Raw genomic sequence first — 25,369 nt, forward strand, 5'->3', positions numbered from 1 at the left:
CAATGGTTTTAAAAATATTTCCATTTCTATAGCTTTATTGTTACACAGTACATTGGTTTCAAAGCAAGTTTGTCTGTATATTGCTTATTTTTTTCACTACGGTTTAAATATGTTCAATATAATTAGAATGTTCCTTTTTATTCTTTGTTAATTTACTAGTCGGATATGCTTTAATCCTATTAAATTGAGTCATAGGGTGATTCATACAGTTCTAATAATCCATACTTGCAAATAATACGTCCATTTACACATATTTAACCATATAATCGGTAGCAAAGCAGTTTCATTCATGTGTACTATATAATCTACTAATAGAAATATTCAGCAAGAACAGTAAAACACCAAAAGACCAACCCTTTGAGAAGACCACCCCCCTTTGTAATCAAATTATTCTGTTAGTCGTTTTTAGTTCTTTTATATCCTATGTATGTTAGGACGGAACAGCCCTTTAGAAGACCATGTTTCCCTGTAATTTTGGGTGGTCGTCTTAAGAAAGATTTTCCTGTATGTGTTGAGAATGTAAGAAAACTAGAGCCTTGGAGGACACCCAGGAATATAAATGCTACATGTTGGTTATGACTTGGTTGGAGCTAAACCTAACTTTATAGTATGCAGCAGCAGAACTAACCACAGTGACATCATATTATCATACTGCCATTTTCTATATAATTTTCTTTATATAAAATGAAAATTAATTATTCATTGCAAAAACGTACTCTTTCTATGCAAATATGCCTGTAAATGCACATACATTCACCACGATATAACTTTTGGCATGCAGCATATCTGAATCATTAAGGTTATCACTTTGCAATTATAATGGTTACAATAAAACTACAGACTACTTTTTATAGCAGTTTATGAAATACAGTATAAAGGTTGTAGCCTGTGGGTATTTGATGGGTGACAGGTAAGCAGGAAGGTATCTGCTCTAGTTTTGGATCACTATAATTCAGTAAATGATAGTTATTGCCCATAGTCTTTTCAAACAAAGGCCTGGGCTAAATGGCAACTTGTGGTCATGCAAAAGTTGCTTATAAATCGCAAAACTTCTAGGACCGCAATGTTATTGCAATAGTTTCCCATGACAAAAAAATTGCAAGTGACATTGTGACGGTTGCGAAAAATGTCATGTTAGATTTTATTTGCAGCCATCACAAGTTAAATTGCAATTTTTTTCCGCTATGGGAAACCATTTCGGATGCGTTGTGGTAGTCCTCTCCGATGCAATCACAAGCCACTAGCCTGGGTTTAAAGGTATGCTATAAACAACATACTTTTTCTAAGGATTTTTAGTTATTTTAACACGAGGGACGTGGGAAAACAGCTCCTGATTTTCAGCCATTTTTTAATCAACTTGCGTTTTTTGCAGTGTTTTTTTGCGGCCGTTTTTGGTGATGTTTTTCTATTGAGTCAATGAAAAACGGCTCCATAAGCGGCTCAAGAAGTGACAGCACTTAATTTTACGGGGCGTCTTTTTACACGTTATTTGAAAATGACGCGTAAAATAACGCCCTATTGGAACCGCCCTATTTCCTATTGAAATCAATGAGCAGATGTTTGTAGGCGTTCTGCTTCCGATTTTTCAGCCATTTTTCAGGATGTTTATGGCACTGCATGCAAAGCAATGTTGTTCTTCCCAGTTTATTACTTACTGGACTGCTTAGTAGTAGAAACATCAGTAGAGATCTACCCAATGACACTAAACACTGTTAGTTCACCTTTTTTTTTATTTTCCATGGATTTTCATTGGATTTTTCTGAACAAGAAATGTACAACAATCGTCCACAAACATTGGACAAGATCCAAGCAGAAAAATAATAATGCAGTTAGCAACAGGAACATCATACAATGCAATAATATCAGTTACACATTTCTAAAAGTATTGAATACAGTTCACCTTTTATATACATGCGTATAAATAAATAAATAAATTGCAGCCTCCTCCTAACACCTGAGATAAACTACATTTTGGGGAACCCCCCCTTATTCTTCCCTAATCAGGCACAAGTCCCTTTACTGGCTCTTCCAAAAGCTGACTTTGGATATTCTTAGCTTTCCAGCCTACAGACCAAAACATTTCCTGGAGCATAAGACACATATGACAGAATTTTAGGTTAAAGATACACTATACGTACGTACGTACGTACGTACGTACGTACGTACGTACGTACGTACGTACGTACGTACGTACGTATGTATGTAGGTGAAGTGAATAATATTGAAAAAAACATTACAATGTGACCTGTCAAGAGGTGGGATAAATTAGGCAGCAAGTGAACAGTCAGTTCTTGAAGTTGATGTGTTGGAAGGAAGAAAGTGTAAGGATTTGAGGGACTTTAAAAAGGACCAAATCATAATGACTAGATGACTAGATCAGAGCATCTCTAAAGTGGCAGGTCTTGTGGGATGGTCCCGGTATGTAGTGGTTAGTACCTACCAAAAGGGGACCAAGAAAGGGCAACTGGTGACAGGATCATCGGCGCCCAAGGCTTATTGATGTGCGTGGGGAGCGAAAGCTAGACCATCAGTCTGGTCAGATCCCACAGAAGGGCTACTGTAGCACAAATTGCTAAAAAAGTTTATGCTGGCCATGATAAAAGGTGTCAGAGCAGGCCGTGGATTACAACGTGCTATGTTTGAGGTTGTGTAGCCACCGACCGATACAGTGACTATACTGACATCTGTCCACTATTGAAGCGCTTAAAATGTGCATGTGAGTATCAGAGCTGGACCATGGAAGAAGGTGGCCTGGACTGATGAATCTAATGAACAACTGTGTGTCCATCACATGACCAGGGCAGATTTTTACCCACTAGAACTAAAAATAAATGCCCCTATTGCATGACAGCAAGCAGAGATCTCAAGATAAATGTATTAAAACTGGTGCAAAGGAAAAGTGGAGTAGTTGCCCATGGCAATCAATCAAATTCCACTTCTCATTTTTCAAAGGGTCCTTTGAAAAATAAAAGCATCAACCTGATTTGTTGCCTTGGCAACCCTTTGTAATTTGTGGCGGTGGTATCTTTTTGCAAAACTGACAACAGAAAGCATTGGTGGTTTTCACGTTGCGAAAACTAATATAATTGCACTTCCTTCTGTCCCTTTTGCAAAAATGGCCACTGCAACAAAACAAAAAAATGCCAATATCTCTAAGTAAATAAAACATGTTTACCAATCTACTGCTCTAGCTTCTCATTTGCTAATATAGTACAATTTCTATATTTTAGGTAAAAATCTTCTTTAAAAATGTAAGTCTAAGCATCTGTTCTTACTCTGAATGCTGAATGTCATTATTCGTGTTCATAGCTGATGGGCTTCTGTTATCTGTGACTATTTTATTAGGAGCTCAAATAGTGTTTCTAGCTTTTGGCAAGTTACTCCGTTGTTTTCATCCGTAATTACGGATCAGATAATTACGGATGAAATTGCGAACCCATTCATTTCTATAGGCCAAGGACCCCCTTCTATATATTAACGGATGTGTGTCCGGTCCGTAGAAATGATCCGCAAAATATAGAACATGTCTTATTCTTGTCCATAAATGCGGAAAGGACTCACCCATAGAAGTCTATGGGCGCTTCTGCAATTGCAGACGGCTACGGATGTGCATCTTTATTTGCGGTTCAGTAAAAATACTTATGGTCATGTGCATGAGGCCTTAAAGCCTGAAGCCTGCTAGAAGAAATGAAACTGCATAGAGTAATATATAGTAATTTTCCCTACTGTACTGCACAGAACACTTGGGTAGCATTTCTCTCCTGATGAAAGCTTTTTGGTCAGTTAATTAAAACTGAACCTAGCAAAATCTGCAGACACGTTGCAAACAACGCAGAAAAAAACACATCCTCTGCTTAAAGTTATACGATAGAGAAGTTGACTATCATTAATATCATTGTATCGCTTCACGGTCAACAATAAGGATACGTTTACACGGCTTATTTTCAGCCATTTTTCGGGCTGTAAATGGCCCGAAAAATTGCTCAAAACATCTGCCCATTGATTTCAATGGGAAAAACGGCGTTTCGTTCCGACAGGGCGTTTTTTTATGCGGCCGTTTGAAAAAATGGCATGTAAAAAAACGCCCCATAAAAAGAAGTGCATGTCAGAAGTGCGTGGCCGTTTTTGGAGCCATTTTTCATTGGGTCAATAGAAAAACAGCTTAAAAAATGGCCGCAAAAAACGCCTCAAAAAACGTTTGTGGTTTCAAAAACGCCCGAAAATCAGAAGCTGTTTTCCCTTGAAAACAGCTCCATATCTTACAGCCGTTTTTCATTTTGCGTGTGAACATACCCGTAGAGACTCAATGGTCAAACCTGGTTTATGGTATGTTCACACACATCAGATACGCTGCAGAAAAGCATGCAGAGTCTACGACCTAGAACCCGGAGGGAATTCCAGCTGAAAAAACACACCAAATTGTGGTGCAGGTTTTTGTCCAGAATTGCTGGTGCAGAAATCAGAAAAAAAGAAAAGTAAATACTTGCCGTCACTGCCGCTGCCATAGCAGCGCCCTCCCTGCTCTCCAACTCTGCTCTCCGTGCAGCCCTGCTTTCTGTGATGACGCTGCAGCCCATGTGACCGCTACAACCTGTGATTGGCTGCAGCAGTCACATGAAATGAAATGTCATTCCAGGAGGCCAACAGCATTGAGAGTAGCTTGAAGAACAATATGACAATGCCAGAGAATTATTGACTTTTTTTTAATTAAAATGAAACAAGAAAAAGGTTTTTTTTTTTTTCGATTTGTGATTTTTGCAGAAGTCGCAGCTTTTCCACCGCAAAAATCGCAAAACATAAGTGCAAAGAGCATGTAAATTTATGCTACGGATTAAAATTCTGCACCGCAGGTCAATTTATGCATGTTTTCTCAGAGGATTTTTTCCACAGCGTTACGGATGTAAATACGCTGCGGATTTTCCTGAAATTAATTCCCTTTTGGAAAATCTGCAGCTAATTCGCTCCATGTGCACTGACACTTAATGTTCTTTTGTAAAATATTATTCTATTCCCTTAGCATGAAAATATATTTTAGGCTTTATTTTGAAAGAATATTGAGAAAAAAAATAAAAAGTTGATATTGGGAAAAAACAGTGTTAACAGCTCATATGGAATACAGGTAATTTTTGCAGGATTTACTACTGGCAGTAATTCTGGCCATCCAGCCAAATATATTATTTTACTAGCATCCCTTTTATGACATCAGTACTTCACTAACAGGCCACAATGCCAACAGGCCAGTACGGTGCCAGTGCTTCCAAGCTACAGGATACATCTTACATACTGTGGACTCTTGGGACAGTTAAGTATGACCTGGAAAAATACTTCAGTGAGAACTCATTTGACCCGGATGGTTTAAAATACTTTAATGTTTTTGTATGTAATAACAGTAAAATATATATATATGTTTAAAGCATATTGTCATACTGTAGAGAGCAAATGTAAAAAATCAAGCAGTAAGCTCGGGTGCGTAATAAAGGAGAGAAAGGATATATCAGAGATGAATGTAAAGTAGGTTATAGCAGAAAAAATGGATACATTTTTTGTTCTTACTGTAAGTGTTATATTGTACATTTTATATATATATATATATATATATATATATATATATTTGCTCTCGATCCTCACTATTTTTCTGTTGACATATGATGAAATATAAGTGTGATATGATGAAAGTCATTACAATTATTTTTTTCTTTTCTCTCTTTCTTTACATATAGGATTGGAATATTGAATTAGGAGGAGCCACACACCATCTAAGAACAACAGCCATTTAATAATATCTATTTTTGCATGATATGTCTACATTAACATAGTAATGATTTTCCTTTATGTCTGTCAACGATCAACAAACTGATGAATTGCCTCTAGAGATTTTCTTTCTAGCATGCCAGTCCTGTGTTGCTAATAAATATGCCTATTTTCCACAAAATGAATATATAACTCCTATAGTTCCCCTAAATCTATGCACATTTGACCGTTTTGCCTATAATGGATAACCACCACACGAAGGTGTAGATGGTAGACCATATTAGACATGGAGCTTGTCTGACCTAATACATTATATATGTGGATGGGATGACAATGACCCGGTCTGCAACTCATAGGGGTTTTTGGAGCTCAGAGATTTCTGTGTAAGACCCGATTGACGTAACTTTTCAAAGTCGGTTTGTGGTATATGTCTGCTTCTTAATATGGTGTGCTAGCACTTAATGTACGAGCACTGCTTTAATGTGAGACTCTGTTGTCTAGATAACGGCTCGTATCTCGTTTTCGATAGGCCTTCCTAGTGAGAGGCCATGGTAAGGTGATACACCGCTTTTTGATTAGCCGACGGCCTTTTCTTTGCATGACGTCTTTGTTACACATGCGCTGTTGACCGTTGCAGACGCTAGACGTTCATAGACAATCATTAGTTTAGTTATTTTCAACATGTGTCCGTGTTTCTGCAATTGGTGAGTGGCTCTAAACTCCTCCTTTTCATGAATATGTATATTTATCGATGTTTGATCAATTAGTATACTATATTGTTTTTAGAACTTTTTTTTATTACGCATTGGATTCAATACTTTTGTAATAATGTTACACAATGTTGTGCGCATATTCTGTACCTACCAAAAAAGTATTGTGGAAGAACAACCAGTGATAGGGTCATGGAAACCCAAGGTTCATTTATGGGGAGCTAAGCTATGGCTGAGGCAATGTTATACTCTGGGCAATGTTTTGCTTGGAAAGCTTGAGTCTTGCCATTAATGTAGATGTTACTTTTACTTGTACCACCTATCTAAACATTGTTGCAGACCAAGAACACCCATTCATGGCAACGGTATTCAGCAGGATAATGCACCCTGCCACACTGCAAAAATTTAACCAGAAATGGTTTGAGGAACATGACAAAAAGTTCAAGGTATTGACTTGGCCTCCAAATTCCCAAGATCTCAATCCAATCTAGCATCTGTGGGATGTTATGGAAAAACAAGTCTATTCCATGGAGACTCACCTTGCAACTTACATGACTTAAAGGTTCTGCTGCTAACGTCTTCATACAGATACCACAGGACACCTACAGAAGACTTGTGGTGTCCAGCCCTCGTTGGGTCAGAGGTATTTTTTTTTTGCGGAAGGAGGACTTACACAATATTAGGCAGGTGGTTTTAACGTTATAGCTGATCGAGTGCAGAGATATATATATATATCTCTGCACACGATCAGCTATAACATTAAAACCACCTGCCTAATATTGTGTAAGTATATATAAATGTGTTCTCAATTTTTATATCTATGGTATACTAAATATTGTATTTCTAAGAAATTTACCTTCATTGTGTAATAAAAATGTAAAATGGTAATAAAATTATTTATTTGAAATTCATGCATGGTTATACTTTTAAAATACGGTATTTCTCTCGGTACATTTTCATTTAGAGGAGACATATTCAGTTTTCCATCATCCCATTTTTATTGTGTGCTGGAAATGTATTCAATTATGATGAATTAGTTACAGTTCAAGCTGAAACACATTTTTACATTGTGGCTTCAAAAGTACTGACAGTAGGCTGCATGATTTAGTGATATATTCACTGGCTTGGCTGATATAGTGGACACCTGGGAACTATGGGGTTTTAACTTTTCTTGGTCCACTGGAAGTTCAGACCTTGAATTGTTTTTGGAGATACTACGGAGGTCTTACTCTATAAGCATAACCCAGAGTAAGGAAAATATGCTCCAACAATGTACAATATTTATGGTAGGTATATTTACATATGAAAACTCTCTAAAGAAGGGAATAGTATTTTTTATTCTCTTTTTTAAGAGGTAGTCTAAATTATGACAGCAAAAATACGCACAAAGTAGCAATGAATATGTTCTTAAACAGTGCCTTTAAGTACTTACTATCATATTGTACAATATATACCCAATATAGACAAATTTCATTATGGTATTCAACAAGACAGAAGGTAACAAAAATAATGACTATGAATTTTAATAACATGTAAATTAAGTAGCAAAGATTAACTATATAATCAGCATACCGGTAACACATATCATTGAATGTCTTAACCCCTAGGCGCAAGACGCAACTGTACGTTCTGGTGGCCAGTGTCGTAGCGCACGGGGACATACAGTTACTGCGCGGTTCCCGGCGTCCACAGTGTCTGCGACAGTGTACATCGATGAACTGGGAGGCCAGCTGTCCCATACAGCTGACACTCCACTGTTGCCGATCAGCGGCTCATTGCCACTCATTTTGGCAATTAAGCCCTTAAATGCGGCGATCGATTGCTATGGCCACATTTTAGGCGTTTCTAGCACATTGGCAGACCTCACAATGAAATCGCGAGGTTTGTCGATGGTTAGCATGGCAACAGGAGGCCAAACAATGGCCTCCGTGTCTGCCGTGTACGGAAGCCCATCAGGACCAGCCTCCTTACAGGCTTCCTGTCAGAATGACAGGAAGTCACTGTGTCGTTCCCGATGCACACTGTCGGTGACAGTATGCATCGGGAACCGGGAGGTCAAATGTCCACCACTGCTGACATACCACTGTTGCTGATCAGCGGCTCATCGGCGCTGATTTTGGCAATTAACACCTTAAATGCGACAATTGACTGCGATCGCTACATTTAGGGGGTTTGTAGCACATCGGCAGCCCCCATGCAATTGTGGGGGCTGCTGATGCTTGTGATGGCATCCGGAGGCCAGACAAAGGCCTTCGGGTCTGCAATGTATGGAAGCCTAATAGGACCAGCCTCTAGCTAGACCTCATAGACTTACTGTCAGAGTGACTGTGACGTCACACTGACAGTTGGAATACATTACACTACCTAGTTAGTGTAATGTATTCTAGCAGCGATCAGTGCTGCAGGTAAAAAAGAAAGTGTAAAAACACTGCAAAACAAAAAAAAAATATTTACATATGGTATCGCCGTAATTGTATCGACCTGCAGGATAAAGTAAAATGGTCATTTATAGCGCATGGTGATCGCCATAAGAAATAAAGAATTAAAAAGAGATCAAAAAGTTGTATGCACCAAAATATGGTACCAATAAAAACTACAGCTCGTCCCGCCAAAAATAAGCCCTCACAACGCTCAATTGACTAAAAAGTAAAAAAGTTATGGCTCTCCGAATGTGTTGATACAAAACAATTTTTTTTTTAACAAATAGCCTTTTCTTTGTAAAAGTAGTAAAATATAAAAAAAACCTATGTACATTTGGTATCACCGTAATCGTATTGAGACGCAAAATAAAGCTAAGTTGTCTTTTTTACCGCACAGTGAAAACGGTAAAAACGAAACACAAAAAACTATGGTGGAATCTCAGTTTTTTCCAATTTCACCCCCCAAAGAATTTTATTTTCGGGTTCCCAGTGCATTATATGGTACTTTAAATGGTGTCAATAGAAACTTCAATGTCTCATGAGTGTTGTTGTACTCTGGAGGGATTGCGTTACAAATGTTGGGGTGCTTTTTCTCCTTTATCCCTTGTGAAAATGAAAAAAATAAACATTTTAGTGGACAAAAATGTTGATATTCATTTTCACGGCCTAATTCCATTAAATTTCTTCAAAAAAACTGTGGGGTCAAAATGCTAACTATACCCCTATAAAAATTCCTTGAGGGGTGTAGTTTTCCAAATGGGATAACTTTTGGGGTGTTTCCACTGTTTTGGTCCCCCCACATGGCACCGAAAACCATTCCAGCAAAATCTGCGCTCCAAAGTCCAAATGGTGCTCCTTCCATTCTGAGCCCTACTGTGGGTCCAAACAGCAGTTCATTACCAGATATGGGGTATTTCCATAATCGGGAGAAGATGCTTTACAAATGTTGGGGTGCATTTTCTTCTTTATTCCTTGTAAATATTACACATTTCTATGTTTTTTCAGAAAAAAAGTAGATTTTCATTTTTAAAGACTAACTCCAATAAATATAGCAAAATATCTGTGCGGTCAAAATGCTAACTATACCCCTAGATAAATTCCTTGAGGGGTGTAGTTTCCAAAATGGAGTCACTTATGGGGGGTTTCCACTATTTAGGCACCACAAGACCTCTTCATACCTGACATGGTGCTTAAAATATAATCTAAAAAAAAGGAGGCCCCCGAAATCCCTTAGGTATTCCTTCGATTCTGAAGCCGGTGTTTCAGTCCATTACCGCACTAGGGCCACATGTGGTATTTTCTAAAAACTGCAGAATCTGGGCAATAAATATTGATTTGCGTTTCTCTGGTAAAACCATCTGTGGTACAGAAATATTTTTATTACATATGAATTTCAGCAAAAGAAAAAGAAATTTGTAAATTTCCCCTCTACATTGCTTTATTTCCTGTGAAACACCTAAAGGATTAAGAAACTTTCTGAATGCTGTTTTGAATACTTTGGGGGTGCAGTTTTTAAAATGGGGTGATTGATGGGGATTTACTAATATATAAGTCCCTCAAAGCCACTTCAGGACTAAACTGGTCCCTGAAAAAATAGCCTTTTGAAATTTTCTTGAAAATGTGAGAAAATGCTGCTAAAGTTCTAAGCCGTGTAACGTCCTAGAAAAATAAAAAGACGTTCAAAAAACGATGCAAACATAAAGTAGACATATGGGAAATGTTAACTAGTGACTATTTTGTGTGGTATTACTATCTGTTTTATAAGCAGACCCATTTACATTTAGAAAAATGCACATTTTTTAAAATTTTCTCTACATTTTGGTGTTTTTCACTAATAAATATTGAATTTATCGACCAAATTTTTCCACTAACAAAGTACAATGTCAAATGAAAACAATCTCAGAATCGCTTGGATAGGTAAAAGTATTCCCAAGTTATTACCACATAAATTGACACGTCAGATTTGAAAAAATTGGCTGTGCCACGAGGCCAAAACAGGCTTAGTCCCAAAAGGGTTACAGATAATGACTTATAATGACTAGAATAATTTTGTTGGTAATTTACAAAATAAGTAATTCTACTACTCAACTAATGCTCAACTAATATGTGTCATCGCCGCATAGGTAACTACACAATTTGGAAATGTCTCTTTATCAGGATACATAGTAAATGTGAAAAGAGCAAAGGTGCTATACAAAATACATCTTTGGTAAAATGCATCAAGCAATATGTATTTCATTCATAATTGATTATTCTATATTTTGTAACATGTACATATATATATATATATATATATATATATATATATAGATTCTCCCAAATAATTGATATTTATAACATAAACATCATCTCCAATTGGAAGATGCATTAAGAAAACTACATACAATAACGGCATACATTATTATAGCAACATAAAAAAAAAACCCTCTCACTTACATCTTTCTGGCTACCTGAGCAATACCTTCCTCTTATCAGACCTTTCCTCAAACTTTAGTGTAACTCTATTTTTTCTTTGTCACATTATTACATTTTTAATGTATTAATTTCATAATTTATATATGAGCCATAGAAATGTAACTTGGGAATCAATTTTTTAAAATACGATCCTAAGAGTGAAAATTTACTAAGTGTAAGCTAAAGCTTTGCATGAAGATATTCTAATATTATTATAGCAATGATACACTATGAAAATCTTTGCATTTACCCATACGTAAGTTAGATTCTGTGCACACCACATTTAGTGTGTACATTCAGAGTATGAGCTGGGAGAGACTCTCGATGCATACACTGAACGTATACATAAAGCCCTATGGACCCTGCAGATGACAAAAGAGTGTCATCTTGGCATACACCGGGCAGATATAAGTGAGCATCCTCCTTGGTTCACTGCAAAAAAAACACATGCTGCGCGGTATAATTATTATTTTTTTTAACATGGGTGCCAATGTTTGACTAATGCCAATGTGCCAATGTTTGAAAAAGGGAAGACTACATTTGTAAGGTCTGCAAACTAGAGGGAATCATGGCAAACTTAAAACAAACAGAAAAAAATCAAGGCAAAGAAAGCAAAAAATAAAAATGCATGAAATGTGCTATTTTTAGTTGACAGAAAAAAATGCCGTAGCTAAATCTTGAAGAAAAAACTGCCAATGCACACAAACAAATTTTTCTCTGCACAATTATCCTGTTTATGATATTCTGTTTATCGTGACTAAACTTTAGTAAAACAGCTGTACGCATAACCACACAATTTACACACAAAGACACAATTTACTAATTCCTTACAAACCTTAGAGGTCTCTGTATTTTTGTATGCACTATTTAAAAAGTAGTTTACAGAGAATTACATATAGGACATTAAATATAGGACATTAAAGTTCATTGGGGCAGATTTATTAAAACTGTTAGTCTTAGCTTTCTGTTCCCCTGGGGAGTAAGATGTGACAGATTTACTAAGAAGCGCACGCGTCTTAATAAATCTGTCGCATCTCTCCGCTGGCCGTGCACCATCCACCCCCCCCTCCTCCTAAAACATAAAATAAATGTACACTCACCTCACCACTACTCTTCTCCCCTCCAGGCCCCCTCAGGCTCCCTCAGCATGCTGCAGCTCATACAACGTCCTTAGTGCTGCGTTCCATACAATGACCTGACACTGCCTGGCATCAAGACAATGTATGAGCCGCGGCGTGCTGAGGGAGCCTGAGAGGACAAGGAGCCTGAGGGATTGCCTACGGAAATTGCGACTTTTGGGTCCTCCTGCAACTTTCCTAAGCCAGAAAATTGGCATAAAAAGGGTGGTAAATTCCCCCTATTGTGTTTATCCCTTCTCTTAGGAATGGTAAGGAGAATTACACTAAGTCAACCCGGCATTTAAAGAAAAATAGGCTAACGTGATGCAAATAATTTATCTATCTGTCTTCCTATCTATAATTTGTGTAATAAAAAAAAAAAGAGATTGCAGTACTCCAACAACTTGAATAAATGCACTGTAGTTTATATATGTATACTCAGGGATAAAACGCATGTAGATACGTTTCATCTCACTCACAGGGACTTTTTCTATCTCTCTACAGTGCCTTGCGAAAGTATTCACCCCCTTGGTGGTTTTCCTGTTTTGTTGCCTTACAACCTTAGAATTAAAATGGATTTTAAATTTGATCTTATGTAATGGACCTAACAAATAGTCCAAATTGTTACAGTTCAAAAAACAAGTTGAAATCAATGGTGATGCAAACGGGAACCTATGGTTTCCGTTTGGATTCTGTTCATGGGTTCCCCTGACGGAAAGGTCCGACGGAACCCATGAACGGAGTCCCGATGCAGATGTGAACGCAGCCTAAATTATTTCTTTGCTTGTTTTATTTGCATTGAAACGTCTTACTTTTAGTCAATATTTATACTGGAACATTTTTAACCATTATATTTTAGGCAATTCAAGTAATCGATTGGTACAGTATCATGAAATAAACATTTGCAGCTGCCCTCCAACTTCCAGCATTAACATTATCTGAATGGTACAGTAGGCAGTCACAACTGAATCAACACATTGAGGCAGCCGAACCTTAGTTCACTCCATTAGTAAATGATACCTAAATTTAGTTGATGGAACAAAGCTGTCAGCCACAGGGAATATCAGGGCGCAGACAGTTTTTTGGTATAAATTTAGATTTGTAAATGTCACTGGCACATGTGCTATATTTATTAAAGCTTTTGGCCTTCTCTCTTTGTTATTTTTTCTTAGATCTCACTTATTTTTTGGATTGAGCTTGCAGCAAATTTATTAAGCATATGCACATTTCGGAGCGTGGCACACAGTCTGTATATTTTGCACCATTATAAAACCCAAAAAATTGCCATTGCCTTGCTCAATTACTTGATTGGCTCCCACTTATAAAGTTGGCAGTTCTAGTAGTAGCAACTGACTTACTATAGCAACAGGAGCAACCGTCAAATTGTAGTCTATTGCTAAGGAGCTCTGTGTGAATTGTAAATATCTATGCAGGAAATCTCGGTTAAAGAGCAAGAACATTTTAAATACAGTTAAATCGGAGCTCCCAGAAGTGTCAAAAAGTGTGCTAAAAGTGTCTGGAATCTCATACTCCTTTATTGTATTATCCAAGATTGAAGTTGGAAGCAGTCTGTACTAATTTTATGTGTGCCTGTGTCTCTGGGGTTTTAACTTTGTTATAGAGACATTGAGAGGATTCAGAATATATCCACATCCTAATCAGAATTTTATTATTCACTTGTTTTAAGTGCAGCATAACTTGTATTAATATAACTCAGAAGGTGTCAGGATTTTAACCAAGAAAGTACCAGGCAGTAACTCTTCTCTGAAATGTTGGACATCTCCACTTCTGACTCTATTGTCCGGGTTCTCTTGATTCCTGTCTCTCTACATTACTTGTTTTTATTTCTTAAATGGTCTCAACCTTTTGGCTTACTATAAAAGTCTGGCCTTGCACTTCCAGATTATCGGACTATTGAGCGCCCTTCCCGTAGTCTGGTTATTTTCTGTCTTACTCTACAAACTGTTTCTGCTTATCTGTGTACCAAACTTGGATTGTTAACTGACCACATCTTTGCCTCACGCTGCAAACTGTTGCAGCTTATCTGTTACCGAACTTGGATTGTTAACTGACCACATTTTTGCCTCAAGCTACAACCTGTTGCAGCTTATTTGTGTACCAAATTTGAATAGTTACCTTTGCCTTATTCTACAGCCTGTTTTTTGTTGTTTTGTTTTTTTTGTGGGGTGGTTAATAACTTTTCTTTATAGTCTTTAAAATATACAGAATTGAGACAATATTTCCATTACTCCCCCCCTTACCCTCCCCCACCCTTGAAATATAGTTGATACGATTACGGCGATACCAAATTTATATGTTTTATTTTATGTTTTACCACTTTTAAAAAAATAAAACTATTTGCTAAATAAAAAAGGTTTTGTGTCAGTATATTCTGAGAGCCATAACTTTGTTATTTTTCCATCAATTTGTGAGGTGTGAGGGCTTAAATTTTGCAAGGTGAGCTGTAGTTTTCACCTATACCATTTTGGGGTACATGCGACTTTTTGATCACTTTTTATTCCATTTTTTTAGCGCTACGGTGGCCAAAATACAGCAGTTTGCATGTTATTTATATATAATTTTTACGGCATTCACCGAGCGAGTTAAACAATGCCATATTGTGATAGTTCTGACTTTTACAGATGTGGCGATACCAGTTATGTTAAAAAAAATGTAACATTGCTTTAGGGAAAAAAATTTGAAAAGAAGTTTTTTTTTAACTTTTAATATGTTTGTTTTTTTGGAGCATTATAAAAAACTTTGTTTAACTGGTTTTTAAATTTTTCATTAGTACCCCTTGGGGACTTGAACCAGTGATCCTTGGATCGCTTGCATTATATACTGCAATACTAATGTATTACAGTATATCGTGATACTGACAGTGTAATGAATCGGGGTCGGGAGACGGACAGGTGAGCCCTAATCTACCCGCAACTCAGTCCCTGGCTACTTGCACGGCCCGTCCTAAGTGACGGCGTACAACTGGGCGACGGTCCCTACGCTCAGTAAGTGCAAGACAGACAACACAAGACAAGGGCACACAGAAGCAAAGGGGGAAGTAGGGGCAGTTGCCCACGGAAACACCGTGAGCAACAGGAAGTGGTGAACGAGCCGAATCAAACCAGGAGAGTACGTAGTAGCAAAATCAGAGCAGGAGAATAGTCAGGCAAGCCAGGGTCAATAAGTAACAGCGGTCAATCAGGTAAATAGCAAGAATTGCAGTGCCCGGAAACCAGACAATCACAGGCAAGGAACATGCTGCAAGTGAGGGTATAAATAGACCAAGGGCGGGAGCTAGAATCGTCAGGCCAGGCTGTGATAGGTTCTCCCTCTCCTCAGCCTGCAAGCCTGAGTGATAACAGATCGCGTCACTCTAGCAGACCTTGGAGCTGATGAAGGCTGATTAAACCAGGCCGTCGACACAGAACCTGTGTCTGGCAAACCCTTTACAGACAGTCTTCTTTGAAGCCCTGCTAGAGTCAGAGCTTCAAAGGAGTACAAAGATGGCAGACCTGAGGTCCTTCATTAAGCTCCCAGGCTGCCATAACAACCATTGTCACCCATCAATCGCGTCGTAGGGTTGCACGTTGGAGGGGGCGCTCCTCTGATTCTAACAATTTAAATGCTGCGGTCGCGATTAAACAGTCGGATTCCGCCCGTTGCATTGAGGTGTCGGGTGTATAACAGAGCTGTCACCCTGCTGAGTATGGAGCGCGCTCAGCCTGTGAGCCCGCTTCATACTTCCCCTTAATGGCTGTCACGTACATGTCATTAAGGGGTTAATGTATCAATTTCTTGCTTCTCATATAAACAATTAACAGAAGTTTTTATTTTTCATTTTTCCTAATGCTAAAGATTTTGCATATGTATGTCAAGCCACTCTATTGTAACAAATATTTTTAGTTAATTTAAAAACGGGGAATATGTTGGTGAGTTGATACATTATAGTTTTTTTTAACTGTAAGGAGTAATAGATATATTATAATTTTATTACTTATACTAAACATAAAAATGTCAAGGCCCACATGAAAAATAAATATTGAGTAGTTTCGATTAAGCAACTTAATTAAGTAATAGATTTTATCCCAAAGATTTTGAATGGTTGGAAAAGCAATGCCACAGGTCAGCATTCCAGGGGAATATTTTATAAAAATCCACTTAATATCCTTACATTTCCATGTCATTTGCAGTGAAGGAAATAAGTATTTTATTCCTTGCTGATTTTGTAAGTTTGCCCACTGTCAAAGACATGAACAGTCTAGAATTTTTAGGCTAGGTTAATTTTACCAGTGAGAGATAGATTATATAAAAAAAAACAAAACAGAAAATCACATTGTCAAAATTATATATATTTATTTGCATTGTGCACAGAGAAATAAGTATTTGATCCCTTTGGCAAACAAAACTTAATACTTGGTGGCAAAACCCTTGTTGGCAAGCACAGCAGTCAGACGTTATTTGTAGTTGATGATGAGGTTTGCACACATGTTAGATGGTATTTTGGCCCACTCCTCTTTGCAGATCATCTGTAAATCATTAAGAATTCGAGGCTGTCGCTTGGCAACTCGGATCTTCAGCTCCCTCCATAAGTTTTCGATGGGATTAAGGTCTGGAGACTGGCTAGGCCACTCCATGACCTTAATGTGCTTCTTTTTGAGCCACTCCTTTGTTGCCTTGGCTGCATGTTTCGGGTCATTGTCGTGACATTTTTAATGTCCTGGTGGAGGGAAGGAGGTTGTCACTCAGGATTTGACGGTACATGGCTCCATGCATTCTCCCATTGATGCGGTGAAGTAGTCCTGTGCCCTTAGCAGAGAAACACCCCCATGTGTTCCATTTTCTTACTATTGCACCAACAGTTGTCTCCTTCTCACCCAGCGTCTTACTTATGGTTTTGTAGCCCATTCCAGCCTTGTGCAGGTCTATGATCTTGTCCCTGACATCCTTAGAAAGCTCTTTGGTCTTGCCCATGTTGTAGAGGTTAGAGTCAGACTGATTAATTGAGTCTGTGGACAGGAGTCTTTTATACAGGTGACCATTTAAGACAGCTGTCTTTAATGCAGGCACCAAGTTGATTTGGAGCGTGTAACTGGTCTGGAGGAGGCTGAACTCTTAATGGTTGGTAGGGGATCAAATACTTATTTCTCTGCCAAGGCAACAAAGGAGTGGCTCAAAAAGAAGCACATTAAGGTCATGTGCTCCATGACCTCCAGACCTTAATCCCATCGAAAACTTATGGAGGGAGCTGAAGATCCGAGTTGCCAAGCGACAGCCTCGAAATCTTAATGATTTACAGATGATCTGCAAAGAGGAGTGGGCCAAAATACCATCTAACATGTGTGCAAACCTCATCATCAACTACAAATAACGTCTGACTGCTGTGCTTGCCAACAAGGGTTTTGCCACCAAGTATTAAGTTTTGTTTGCCAAAGGGATCAAATACTTATTTCTCTGTGCACAATGCAAATAAATATATATAATTTTGACAATGTGATTTTCTGTTTTTTTTTTAAATATAATCTATCTCTCACTGGTAAAATTAACCTAGCCTAAAAATTCTAGACTGTTCATGTCTTTGACAGTGGGCAAACCTACAAAATCAGCAAGGGATCAAATACTTATTTCCTTCACTATATATATGCAACGTCCATGGCCGCGGACCGTTGTTATTACTCACCCCTCGACGTCTACGGCCATGGACTTGTGAGTGCTGGCCGGCATCTCCTCACCAAGGAGACACCAGCACTCACTTCCACTCCACTCTGCAGTGTCCTGTACACACATGAAAATATGTTACTAATTAGCCATAATCACCCTGGACTATAAAAGGGGCCCTTGCCTGAGCGTTGTTTGTATTCCTATGTTCGTTTTTTCAAATGGTCCCTTAGTCGTATCCTGTTCCCAGTGTTCCCGTGTACTGCTACCTGTATCCTGTATCCCATGCTGTATTTGTTCCCATGCCCGCTCTAAAGTTGGAGTCATGTTGTGCCATCTGCTGCACCTGCTGTCTTATACCACGTTTGGTGTCATCTGTCATGCCTGGTACCTCGTGCCACGTTTTGCATCACATGCTGTCTAATACCATCTGTGCCTAGCCACTGCTACAGTCTGGACTATTACAGGTACCCTTGTTCTTGGACTTTGTATAGACTTGGTACACTGTTGTTTGGCCAGCTGCTACCCCGCTACGGCAGTGCAGCCTAGTGGGTCCACATACCCACAGATCGTGACACTAGATATCATATTTCTCCATTGAAAATAATAAAGATAATTATCAGTTGATATACCAAATAAGCTTCATTGAAATTATTTGAAATTCCCATTTTCCAATGTATTACATGAAGTATATATTACCTAGTTACATAGTTAGTACGGTTGAAAAAAGACACATGTCCATCAAGATCAACCAAGGGATGGGAAAAAGGGAAAGGATGAAACAAAAATTCTAGACATTCACATAGGAGCTGATATTCTTTTGTTCTAGGAAATGATTTAAGCCTTTTTTAACCCCTTAAGGACGGAGCCTAGTTTGGGCCTTAAGGCTCAGAGCCCATTTTTGAAATCTGACATATTTCACTTTATGTGATAATAACGTCAGAATGCTTAAACCTATCCAAGCGATTCTGAGAATGTTTTCTCGAGACACATTGGGCTTCATGTTCGTGGTAAAATTTGGTCGATATATTCAGTGTTTATTGGTGAAAAATGGCAACATTTTGAGAAAATTTAGAAAAAATAGCATTTTTCAGAATTTAAATGCATCTGCTTGTAAAACAGATGCTTATACCACCCAAAATAGTTACTAGTTCACATTTCCCATATGTCTACTTTAGATTGGCATCGTTTTTTGAACATTCTTTTATTTTTCTTGGACGTTACAAGGCTTAGAACATAAACAGCAATTTCTCATATTTTTAAGAAAATTTCAAAAGCCTTTTTTTTAAAGGTACCTGTTCAGTTCCAAAGTGGCTTTGAGGGACCTATGTATTAGAAACCCCCATAAAACACCCCATTTTGAAAACTAGACCCCTCAAAGTATTCAAAACAGCATTTAGAAAGTTTATTTAACCCTTCAGGCATTTCACAGAAATTAAAGAAAAGTAGAGGTGAAATTTGCAAATGTAACTTTCCTTGCTGAATTTCAATTGTATTAAAAAAAAATTCTGTAACACAGAAGGATTTACCAGAGAAACACTACTAAATATGTATTGTCCAGATTCTGCAGTTTTTAGAAATGTCCCACATTTGGCTCTAGTGCGCTCATGGACTAAAATACAAGCCCCAGAAGCAAAGAAGCACCTAGTGCATTTTGAGGCCTCTTTTTTATTAGAATATATTTTAGGCAGCATGCCAGGTTTAAAGAGGTGTTTAGGTGCCAAAACAGAAGGAATCCCCCAATAGTGACCCCATTTTGGAAACTACACCCCTCAAGGAATTAATTTATGGTTGTTGTTGTTATCATATTGACCACACAGTTTTTTCCCAGCACCTATTTTAATTGGGCTGTGAAATTAAAAAAATATCATTTTTTTCAATAAGATGTAATTTTTTATCAAAATTTCTTCTTTTCACAGGGAACAAAATACCCCATTTTGTTGCCCAAATTGTCCTTAGTGCGGCAATACCCCATTTGTGGTGATAAACTGCCGTTTGGGCCCATGGGAGGGCTCAGAAGGAAAGGAGCGCTATGTGTTTGTTGGAGTCCAGATTTTGCTGGATTGGTTTTCAGGTGCCATGTCGCATTTGCAGAGCCCCAGAGGTATCAAAGCAATGGAAAACCACCAGAAGTGACCCCATTTTGGATACTACACCCCTCAAGGAATTCATTTATGGGTGTTGTGACCATTTTGACCCCACAGTTTTTTCACAGAACTTATTTTAATTGGGCTGGGAATTAAAACAAAATTATTTTTTTCCAATAATATGTAGATTTGGCTGAAAATGTCTTATTTTCACAAGAAATAAAATATCCCATTCTGTTGCCCAATTTGTCCTGAGTGCGGCAGTACCCCATTTGTGGTGATAAACTGCCGTTTGGGCCCATGGGAGGGCTCAGAAGGAAAGGACCACTATTTGGCCTACTGGGGATTTTTTGGTCCGAAGTCATGTATGCAGAAGCCCCTGAGGTACCAGTACAGTTGAAACCCCCAAGAAGTAACCCCATTTTAAAAACTACACCCTTGAGGCATTCATCTAGAGGTGTAGTGAGCATTTTGACCGGAGACATACACCCCATAAACTGTAATGTGGGTTCTCACGGGTACGTCAATACCCTCAATGTGGCTGTTATCAGCTACCTGGGCACGCAGCAGGGCTCAGAAGGGAAAGACGAGGGGGGATAAGCTGTGCGGAGTGCATCAGGGTAAGTAAAACTGGGGTAGATTAAAAATCAAGGGATCTATGATAAATTTGAGTCTTAGTTTTTCGGGACATGTGTCACATTGATATATTGTGTCCTTCCTTATCCCCCTCTTATAGCAGACTTTGTACCTCTTTTGACCTTTTTCCTTTCTTGCCATTTGGGGAACTTCTCCTTGAAAGTGTTGCCCTGGTACGATGCATGTGGCCCCGCTTCCAGGAGTACTGGGTGTCCCCCCTTCTTGGTCCCTAAAAATTAGTGTCTTGATAACCACTTCTTGAAATTTCAGGAAAGTTCCCGTCTGGCCTGTACATCGATGTAGCACGTACGCGTTGTACAATGCCATCTGTATGATGTGCCTGGCCAGCTCCCTATACCACACCGCATGGCGCTGTAGGGCTTCAGGACTTGAGCTGACCAGTCCACCCCTCCCATGTACCTATTGTAGTCCAGGATGCAGTCTGGTTTGGGGGTCTCTGTACTGGTACCTCGTACAGGTACATGGGTACTGGTGTGGCATCTCTCTTGTCTTGTACTTGACACACAATAGGTTGCTGCTAGATTGTGCCCTGCTCTCACCCCTTCTGAGTGTTTGCCCTGCAGAGTCTTAGGGAGGCCTCTCAGGTTTCTTCTAGCAGTGCCGCATGCCACAGGACTTCTGGAAGCGAGGCAGTTGAAGAGTGGGACGCTGGTATAAAAATTATCCAGGTAGAGGTGGTAACCCTGGTCCAGCAGTGGGGGCACCAAATCCCACACAATTTTTGCATTAACTCCCAGTAAGGGAGGGGCATTCTGGGGGCTGAATACTGGTGTCCTTCCCTTCATATATCCTAAATTTGTAGGTGTACCCTGATGCACTCTAGCACAGATTATACATCTTCACGCCATACCTTGCCCTCTTACCCGGCAGGTACTGGCGGAATTGAACCCTCCCTTTAAAATCTACCAAGGACTCATCAATAGAAATACAATTCCAGGGGGTGTATGCTTGGGAAAACCGGGCACTGAAACGGTCTAATAGGGGTCTCCATTTATATAAACGGTCAAAACTGGGGTCATCTCGGGGTGGGCACTGCTCATTATCAGTATAATGTCAGAAGCGAAGTATTGCCTAATTTATTTATTTTTTTAGGTTCCAGTTCAGTTCTGAAGTTGCTTTGAGGGGCGTATATATTAGAGACCCCTATGAAACACCCCATTTTAGAAACTAGACCCCTCAAAGTATTCACAACAGCATTTAGAAAGTTTATGAACCCTTTAGGTGTTTCACGGGAATTTAGAGCAAAGTAGAGGTGACATTTACATTTTTTTTTGTCAGAAAATCCTTTTTATACCATACTTTTTTATAACACAAAAGGTTTTACCAGAGAAACGCAACTCAATACTTATTGCCCAGATTCTGCAGTTTTGAGAAATATCCCACATGTGGCCCTAGTTCGGTAATGGACTGCAGCACCGGCCTCCGAAGCAAAGGAGCACCTAGTGGATTTTGAGCCCTCCTTTTTATTAGGCACCATGTCCGGTTTGAAGAGGTCTTTTGGTGCCAAAACAGTGGAAACCCCCCAAAAGTGAGCCCATTTTGGAAACTAGACACCTTGATGAATTCATTGTAGTTTTCATGGGGTGCATGCGACTTTTTGATCAGTTTTTATTCTATTTTTAAGTGGCGCGGTGACTAAAAACCAGCAATTCTACTATTGTTTTTTTATTCTATTTTTTTTACAGCGTTGACCGTGCGCTATAAATGACATTCACTTTATTCTGCTGGGCGATACGATTACAGCGATACCAGATGTTTGTAGTTTTTTTTTATGTCTTATGGCGTTTGCACAATAAAATAAGTTTTGTAAAAAATAATTTACTTTTTGTGTTACCTTATTCTAAGAGCCAGAACTTTTTTTATTTTTCCATCAATAAAACCGTGTGAGGACTTATTTTTTGCGTAACGAACTGTAGTTTCGATCAGTACCATTTTTATGTACATGCGACTTTTTGATCTCTTTTTATTTCATTTTTTGGGAGGTGAAGTGACCAAACAATTGTGATTCTGGTATGGTTTATTATTATTTTCTTTTACGGCGTTCACCGCACGGGATAAATAACGACATAATTTTGTAGTTCAGGCCATTAAGGACGCGGCGATACCAATTATGTATAGTTTATTTGTTTCTTTATATATTTTTATTAATAATAAAGGACTGATAAGGGAAAAGGGGCGATTTTTACTTTTATTTCTTTTAAATCTTTTATTTTCTTATTTTTACACATTTTTTTTAACTTTTTTTTTACTTTATTACTTTGTCCCATTAGGGGACTTGAGGGCAGGAGGCCCTGATCGCTAATCTAATACACTGCACTACATGCGTAGTGCAGTGTATTAGTGCTGCCAGCTACTCACTGACAGCAAGCATAGTCGATGGCATAGCCGGGCGCCATTGTTTGGTGTCCGGTTGCCATAGTCACCATCGCCAGCCGCTATCGTATAGCAGGCTGGTGATTGTAGCTTAACCGCTAAAAAGCCGTGATCGCTATTGAACACGGCTTTTCAGGGGTTAATCAGTGGGGACACAGCGATCGGTCCCCGCTGTAGGAGCTGCGGCAGCTGCTGAACGAGACAGCAGCTGTCACAGCTCCTGTATGTGTCGGGAGGACGGCCGAAATGGCCGTTACTCCCGAGACGTACTATTAGGTCATGGAGCGCGAACGCTATGGTTACCATGACCTAATAGTACGTCCAGGAGCGGGAAGGGTTTAAAGCCATCTACTGTCCCTGCTGTGACCAGCTCCTGCGGTAGACTATTCCATAGATTCACAGTTCTCACAGTAAAGAAGGCTTGTCGCCTCTGCAGGTTGAACCTTTTTTTCTCCAGACGTAGGGAGTGCCCCCTTGTTTTTTGAGTGGGTTTTACATGGAACAGGATTTCACCATATTTTTTGTATGTGCCATTAATATATTTATATAAGTTAATCATATCCCCCTTAGTCGTCTCTTTTCAAGGCTAAATAGGTTTAATTCTTTTAATCTTTCCTCATAACTTAGATTCTCCATGCCCCTTATTAGCTTCGTTGCTCTTCTTTGTATTTTTTCCAACTCCAGGGCATCCTTTCTATGAACTGGAGCCCAGAACTGGACTGCATATTCTAGATGAGGCCTCACTAAAGCTTTGTAAAGTGGCAATATTACATCCCTGTCCTGCGAGTCCATGCCTCTTATAATACATGACAATATCTTGAAGGCTTTAGAAGCAGCTGATTGAAATTGCATGCTGTTATTTAGTCTATGATCTACAAGTACACCCAGATCCTTCTCAACAAGTGACTCTGCCAGGGTAGCTCCCACTAAGACATATGATGAATGCTGATTACTCTTACCCAGATGCATAACTATCCACATTGAATCTCATCTGCCAAGTCGATGCCCATACACTTAGTGTGTCCAAATCAGCTTGCAATTTACGAACATATTCCATAGACTGAACAATACAACATAGCTTGGTGTCATCTGCAAAAATAGAAATAGTGCTATTAATCCCATCCTCTATAACATTAATAAATAAGTTGAGTAATAGTGGTCCCAGCACTGAACCCTGGGGTACACCATTTATAACCGAGGACCATTCAGAGTAGGAATTCATTGACCACAACTCTCTGGATACAGTCCTTGAGCCAATTCTCAATCCAATTAAAAACTCTACTTTCTAAACCTATAGTCCTTAAAAAGGTTCTGCCACCACATTATAAGTGCCCTATCTTGTACATAATGTGATCGGCGCTGTAATGTAGATCACAGCAGTGGTTTTTATTTAGAAAAACTATCAATTTTGAGAAAGTTATGACCTATTTGAGATTTATGCTAATGACTTTCTTAATAGACAACTGGGCGTGTTTTTACTTTCTGACCAAGTGGGCGTTGTGGAGAGAAGTGTATGACGCTGACCAATCAGTGTCATACACTTCTCCCCATTCATGTGCTCACACTCAGCATGATCTCACGAGATCACGCTTGCTGTCAGTTACTCACACATTAACGTTATTGAAGTGTCTTGACAGTGAATAGACATTGCTTCCAGCCAGGACGCGATGTTTATTCACAATCCTGACACTTCGGTAACTTTTGTGTGGGACTTACAGCACAGCACATCGAGATCACGCTGTGCTTTCATTTGCAGCGTGATCTCGCGAGATTATGCTTGCTGTCATGGAGGCTGGGTTCACACGAGCATGTTCGGTCCGTAATGGACGGAACGTATTTCGGCCGCAAGTCCCCGACTGAACACAGTGCAGGGAGCCGGGCTCCTAGCATCATAGTTATGTACGACGCTAGGAGTCCCTGCCTCTCCGTGGAACTACTGTCCTGTACTGAAAACATGATTACAGTATGGGACAGTTGTCCCGCAGCGAGGCAGGGACTCCTAGCGTCGTACATAACTATGATGCTAGGAGCCCAGCTCCCTGCACTGTGTTCGGTCCGGGACTTGCGGCCGAAATACGTTCCGTCCATTACGGACCGAACATGCTCGTGTGAACCCAGCCTAAGTCCCACACAAACGTTACCGA

The sequence above is a fragment of the Rhinoderma darwinii genome, chromosome 4 (genome assembly GCF_050947455.1).
Source record: "Rhinoderma darwinii isolate aRhiDar2 chromosome 4, aRhiDar2.hap1, whole genome shotgun sequence".
NCBI lineage: Eukaryota > Metazoa > Chordata > Amphibia > Anura > Rhinodermatidae > Rhinoderma > Rhinoderma darwinii.